A 7,993-nucleotide genomic window follows, 5' to 3' on the forward strand; every position below is an offset into this window, starting at 1 on the left:
AAACCGACAGGCTGCGTTGTTCATGCAAGATGATGATTTTCTCATGAAATGGGATGGCTGGGGGCTCCTAGAGCTTTCTCTGTCGGGGGATCTTTATCATACAGAAGTGATAGGCAGTGGGCTGCACGCACACACACACACACATACACGTTACTCTGAGAGGCCTCTGCCGCTGGAATGCTGTGGGCTCCCAGCTGTATTTGGCAAACCTTTAGACGAAATACTTCATTTTTCACCTCATTTGACAGGCCCTGAACGTGTTTTGAATGTTTGTCTGTTTTGCGTGATCCCTGCATTTTTTCTTTAATAGATTGTAAATGTCCTGAAAGTTACATTTTGTTTCTTTGTACCTCTATTTACAGAAACCCAACCTATGTATAATTGTAAAAATGGAAGGGTTCAGATATTAACAAAGTCATCTGGAGTGGTTTGGTGTGTAATGCATCATAGGATTGTTCACATTGGTGGTTAATGGCTTTAAAAACTCCCTCACATGCAGTTCTTACATGCAGTGGTAAAGAACACACTGCCTTATGCTTTGTGATCATACTCACTTCAGCAGGCCCACCAGGGCATGTGCTGACCAAAGTCAGTATAATCTGTCCATTGATTTTCAGCCTTCACATCTGAAGTTCATCCAGTATGTCTGGTAAGCCTGAAAAAAGCACTCATGATCTTTGAACCTACCAGACTCCCACGGTTCAGTCTTGCCTGGGGGCGTGACTGCCTCCTCTTGTCCTGGTGTAACACTCACTTTTTTATCCTCAGCAGCAGGATGAACTTTTCAGCAGAGGCACACCATGAAGATGAGCCCAGGCCTGGAAGTTCTCCTAAGTTGAGTTGAGTTACTAGATTTGCGCAGGATAACTGCACTTGGGACGGTTCTCTGCTGCCCTAGTATCTCACAAAGCCCCCTTTCTCAGTTTTGCTTAATAGCTTAAGGTATTCACTTTATTCCTAATGGATACACTTGATTTTTGGACTTATCCAGCTAACTGAGAAATCCTGCTAAGTGAAATGCCCCCTGGAACTTTGGAATTGGAACGGTGAGCTCTGCGGCAGTGAACACACACTAGTGTTTAGGGCAGTGAGAACACACATCTGGAGCAGCAGGCAGCCACCACAGCCCCCAGCAGCTATGGGGGTTAGGTGCTTAAGGGCGTCCCAGTCGTGGAGGCCAGGCCTGCAACCAGCAACCTTTCTGTCCTGCATCCATTTCTATGGCCACATCTGCCCTCGTGATTTGTTCTGCACTGAGTATTCGCTTATTCTGTCTAGTCAACCACCACAGCCATGCTGGTCAACCAGCTTACTCATACTGGTTTACTAGCTTAGCCATCAAAATCTCAGGGTCTTGTCTTTAAGGGCTCATTTCCAAGTAAAGACACCATACTGATGAGCTCCCAGTTAATACACTCACACAGTAACTTATTCAGCACTGCCCTCTAGAGGCGGAACAGCACAACAACTGACAGTAGAAAGTTGGAGTAGAACCTTATTTTCCTCCTGTAAAGTTATATATACATATATAATGTGAATGAATGGATGTGTCATGTATTTAGATAAATGTAAGTATCCATTAGATCACATTATCCATACAGTCGATCAATACATGGTTTGTGAACTGCGGGTCTCATCAGTCAGTATATAAACATGGAAGTAAGGTGTCTGTCATATTACAGGAGAACATATGGGAGCCCTGATTGTGATGTCACAAGAGGCCTACCTTCGTCATCATAACAGCTGGCATTCCACGCTCATTACTCCTATCATCAGCTCGTGGAAACACAACCTACTTTCTCTGGCAGTTGTATTTACAGTTTACAGTGTTTACTGGCCTTGTTTGAACTTTGAACTTTTTATTTTTTACACATTTGATTGACATTTTCGACAGAATTATCTAGCACTCTCTTCAGGATGAGCCACATATCATTTCCCAGCATCTATGTTGAGAAAGCTAGGAGAGCATGTGCAGGGCGGTGGGAAAGGTCTGTATCAGAAACTGTGGTCTTAGGTGTGGGTGATAAAATAAAATAAAATATGTAAATAAATATAATAACATTTGACCAGATGTAATGGACATTAATTCAACATAAATAGGGTCCAGTACAAAAATGTGGTAAACAGGAGGCATTCCAGTGTGTTTCAATACAGTTCCATGTAAAAATATAATAAATATATTTCTGAGATATTCAGATTTCTGATTATATTCTTCTAATTTAAATCTAATGACACTAAGATGGAGATTTAAAACTTGCAAATAAATACATCGATTATAAACTCAATGTGGCAAACTGTGATGGGCTTTTAGCATCAATAAAGAACCCTATCCAAAACATTTAAAACTCTAATGGTTCTCCTTGTTCCCCAGTGAATTTGAGAATCGCATACACACCCGGCCTCAGAAGGGAACTCTGACCGCTTGGGCTGAGTCCAGATGTGAGGAGCTGCTGCAGCCTCCGCAGCGATTGGAGTACCACTGCCTGCAGGTATGTAGCTATAGCATGTGGTATGTAGATACAGCATCTCCCAATTAGAAGTCTTCAAGTGCTCAGTTAGGAGTGTTTGAGGAATAATTAATCAAAAGATTAAATCAACTTGATTTAATCACTGACCCTGATCGATTAGCCAAGACATTATTGGTAGCTGGGGATTGCCTCTTTAGTTAGAAATAGGAGATTTTAGGCTAAGGTTGAAAACAAACGATGGACTTAGCCTGTCACCAACCTCATCTCCATAAATACAGGCCTAAAAACCTCTCTCTCTCAACCCACTCAAAATGCACCCGTTAGCCCAGCATCTCCCGTTCTGAACTAAAGAAGGAAACTTCAGAAATATTCCTTTAAACACAATCCTAAATAAATATGAGGTCGTCCTCAAAGTCTAAAGGTCAAGAGACCACTTTTGGTGCATTGTTAAAATGTGTGTATAGTATGAACTCAATTCAGACTACAAGTAAAATGAAGTGTTACATTAATAAACATTCACATCAATGAATTTTGAGTAAGATGCCACTTCTGATGGTACATCGGTCTTAATAAGTCTCAACAGAGGTCACATTAGGAGAATGAGAAATCAGACACCCTACAGCCTAATGAGTGCACTTTACAGTTGAGACTGAACTTCAATTTCAAAAGTTCTGGTAGGACTTTTTATTGACCCCTCAATCATGTGTCTGACTGTCCTCCACAGCGTCAAGTGCAAAACCTCTGTTCCCAGTTCAGACTTGGACAAATCCTAACCCTCAGGGGTGAGGGCACAAGCTCTGCATCACAGAACAGAGAGGGAGCATTGGAAGATGGGAAGAGAGAAAGGCCCACAGCAGCAGAGGGCAAAGGTATCTGGGCCCACTTTAGACCTATCATACAACCAATGATTGAGCATATGATGTGTGTGTGTGTTTGTGTGTTACTGTATGATGTAAGTTTATCATTGACTGTGAGCAGTGAACACACACCAAGAGTTGTGGAAAGCGTCTGCTTCAGGCACTAAGGAGAAGAGTGCACACTGGGGACAGTCTCTCAAACTCATTTCAGATGAGGTGACTACAGCTACTGTTCTAATTTATCTGTCCATTCATCCATCTATTTATCTGTCTGTCCATCCATCCATCCATCCACCTGTCTATCCATCTATAGATCCATCTATTCATATATCTGTCCGCCTATCAATATATCCATCAACCTATCTGTCCATCTACCATCCATCTATCTATCCATCCATCCGTCCGTCCATCTAGCCATTTATCTATACATCTATTTATCTGTCCGTTTATCTGTCCATCCATCTATCCGTCCATCCATACATTCATTCATTCATCCATCCATCTGCCCATCTATCCATACAACTATTCATCCAACCATCCATCCATCTGCCCGTCAATCCATCCATCTATTCATTTATCTGTCCATCCACCTATCCATCCATCCATTTGTTTGTCTGTTTATCAATCCATCTAATTTGTACACTGTTCATGTATATGTATATGTATATTAATATATTCAGTATTTATTATGTTATCAGATTAATCATCAACTAATTATGAATTAATTATATGACAATTGTCTCTAAACCGTCTCTGTTCTTTCTCTCTCTCTCTCTCTCTCTCTCTCTCTCTCTCTCTCTCTCTCTCTCAGATTTCAGGACCTAAGAAGGATGGATTGTGGATGCTTTTGAGTATTGTGTCTCTGATGGTGGGCGGAGTTTTACTCATGCGCTGCCACAGACAGAGCGGTTAACACCTCGATTCCCTCTAGTGTAAGTCAAATCAGTCATCTTCAGCATCTGTCAGATCTTACCATTTCATATGAAGTGTTTTCATGTTAATGCAGTGAACACACATCTACAGCAGTGTTCCCCGACCCTGCTCTATCACAACACCTTCAACTCAGGAAGGGTTTGTTAATTAGCTGAGTAGTTGGATCAGGTTTAGAGGACTGAGAGTTGGGAGAAGGCCTCCCAGCAGTAAAATTTAGAATTCTCTCTTTTTCTCTCTGATTGCAGAATCCAGGAAGGATTGCTGAACGATGAACACCTCAGTAATCCCAACTCCCAATCCCCCTCCTCACGCTCCCACTCTCCTCCATCACCCTTACACTCTCCCCCCAAACTCCTACCACTCCGACCCCCTTGTGTACATAATACTTTTCACCAAATAAACTTCTTTAATATTACAATAAAAAAATAAATAAATAAATAAAGCAGATGTCATTGTGCTCAATTCAGCAAGGTTTGTGTGTAAGCAAGGTTGCTACCATCAATGGAGAAAAATAAGGAGCCCCCAGCCAATCAGTTTTACAAATGCTGTACTGCTTATAAATGCATATGTAAGTGCAATAAAATGTATTTATAGAGTCAACAGTAGTAAAGCAATGTATCAAAGACACTAAAATCTATTAAATTGGTTCTTGCATTTTACGGTTTTGCTAGTTTTGACTAGGGCTATAAGGGCTAGCTTTCGCTAGTGGCCTGTGTGTGTATGTTTTGGGGGCTATAAAGAAAAGAGTCAGTTTGGGGGTTTGATTGGCGGCTTTTGCCTATTTTCAAGCTCTAGACACAAGACACAACAGTGTTTGAAGTTCATGATATGTTGCTTTCATGTACTGGACATTTTTCAACTATTTTCAACCATCTGTCCCACTTCTGTGGTTTTACCATGGAGGTTTTTTTTAACAGCAATATAAATAAAGAACAGTTTGACAGTGTATGTACAAAATACGCATAGGTTTAAAGTGGTAGTGTTAGAGAAATAAAAATAATTGAATAAAATGCTGTACATGTAATATAACAGTACTATAACAGTTTTAATATGTTAAAACAAACACAACACTGTAAGCTTTCCAAAAGTATGGAAATGATCAGTGCAAGCACTACCATTGAACAACTGTATGCCGTAAATGATTAGACAAACCAGTGTTTTGATAAATAATAAGACTAAGACCCAAAATGTACGTGAATGCAGGGCCTTTGAGCTATGCAAGCTAGGTTTCAGGTTAGCTGCGTTCAAATTGTCACTGTAACATAAGAACGTTGTAAGACTGTGTGTTTTCAGAGAGTTGGCAGGGCATTGGCATTTGCATTCATGTACGTGCATTGAGTATGTTTCTGGCCTCAGGCAGAGATCCGTCACTCCGTATTTGGTGAAAATGAGGATAGAGATGAATAAGAGCACAGCATGCCAACCTGACCAAACACAATAACATCAACATTAGTATAGCAGATGAGTCCTCCTCCTTCTCTAAGGGTTCTGCTGTGGCAGCATCATTACAACTGGCTGTATTCTTTTTAAAGTTTAGCATCTTAAAAACACTAGACTCTAGTTCAGAAGTAGTCTCACTACCTGATGAGTCTTTATTGTGGAGTGGATGTTCTGGTCAGGAGACTTTGATGGTTTTTGAACAGCAGCATAAAGTGGATTTCTCCATATTGCTGCAAGACTAGTTTTTCTGTTCTAGCCAATTTTGTTTATATGCATACAGTAACAGTATACATGCACTGAGTAATCTGATTACCGAGCTAAAATCCAGTTGTCTGATTTGGATTTCCTAAGCTGTTTTTACACTGTGTGCACTGCGCTCACCACACATATCTGCCAAAGCTGTTAACATCACATGCCTTCTGTGCAGAGCTCACTGGTTAGTGCAAAAGTGGGAGGTGCTCTCTGTAGTGAGTCAACAGAAGAGGGTATTTTTTTCTAGGTTTTTTTTGCACTGGAACACCCACTGATTTCTTAATGGCTGTGCTGAGACTTGACTGATGGCTCAATTCCATTCAAAATAATGAGTTTGAAGGAGCAGCTGTGAATTTTACACATTTCAGTGCATTTCAAGGCCTTAACCCTATCTAATAAATTATGCAGTTTACATGACTTCTTTAATAATTAGATAAATGCAGAAATCCAACTATGATCGGATTGGATTATATACTGATGAAGAAAAAGATGTAGAAAATAAGAAAGCAAATCGTGTCAGGTGGAAGTTACTCCACTGCCGTGTCAAGGATTTATTTTGGGTATCAGTGCTGTGCCCACACATTTCATCATCTCACAAAGACGTCTCTTTTAGCTCTCTTGGTGCTCACAAAAACAGTAAGTAGTGTGACATCACTCTCAGGTTAAAAATTAGCAGAAGACACATCAGACAGAGTTGGACAGAGACAGAGTTAGGCTCTGCTGACTGTCTGTAGTGGAGTTGAGCTGGTGTGGATGTGAGAGTCTGAATAAGCTCAGAATGAAGCTCCTCCTCATCTTCATCTTCTGCCTGATTTCACGTAAGAAAATACACTTCTACGCTGATCTTCAGCATCGGTGGTGTCAAATCAAGCCTTTGATTAATGGACATTTGTCCTCTTTTAGGAGGTGGTGAAGCTTATCGGAATGTGACAGGATATTCAGGAGGAGGAGTCCTCATCAAGTGCAGATATCAGCCAGAACCCCAATCAAACCCAACATACTTCTGTAGGGTTTCAGGGTCAGGCTGCACTGAGCTGATCAAGACAAAAGATAAAGATAAGTGGAGTAATACAGGAAGATTCTCAGTGTTTGGTAACAGCAGTGTTGCAGAGCTCTGGGTGTTGATCACAGAGCTCACTGTAGAGGATTCTGGAAGGTACCAGTGTGGAGTTGAAGAAGGCAGCAACACGACAGTAAATCTGGAGGTAAAGGAAGGTGAGTTTCTCCCAACACTGCGTCTGTTTGCCAGACCAAACATCCTTCATCATCAGTTAGAGTGTAGCTACAACTTCTCATAGTTTACAAAGAGGGCTTTCATTTAAATGTTTTTGACAGATCGATTCCATGAGATCAGTGTGATTGGTCGGACAGGAGATGATGTGAACATCAGCTGCAAATACCCACAATCCCACAGGAATGAGTCCAGGTTTCTCTGCAAGAAAGACAAATATGCTCGCTGCAAGTATAAAACACAAGCTACACAGAGTGGAAAGTGGATAGAAAAGGGGAAATTCTCTATGTATCATGATGGAGAACAGCAGATCTTCACTATCAAAAATCTGACTAATGAAGACTTTGGTGAATACTGGTGTGGAGTTCAAGCAGACTGGAAATCTGATGATGGATACAAAGTTTACATCACACAGATCAATCTGACAGTTGTTGGTGAGTAGATACCATGTGAAAATCACCCCTTAGACCACCCAAGCCCATAAGTCTCATAACTACATTACTGTCATGATTAACATCAGTTTCATAGGTACCAATATAGAACCCTGTGGTACTCCACAACAAATGTAAAATCAAATACCAACTAATTTACAATAGTTTTTGCATAAGGATTAGCTAAATAAAATCCGATTACCGAGCTAAAATCCAGCTGTCTGAATTGGATTTCCTAAGCTGTTTTTACACTGTGTGCACTGCGCTCGCCACACATATCTGCCAAAGCTGTTAACATCACATGCCTTCTGTGCAGAGCTCACTGGTTAGTGCAAAAGTGTGAGGTGCTCTCTGTAGTGAGTCAACAGAAGAGGGTATTTT

Source organism: Salminus brasiliensis, chromosome 11 (assembly GCF_030463535.1).
Source record: "Salminus brasiliensis chromosome 11, fSalBra1.hap2, whole genome shotgun sequence".
Lineage (NCBI taxonomy): Eukaryota > Metazoa > Chordata > Actinopteri > Characiformes > Bryconidae > Salminus > Salminus brasiliensis.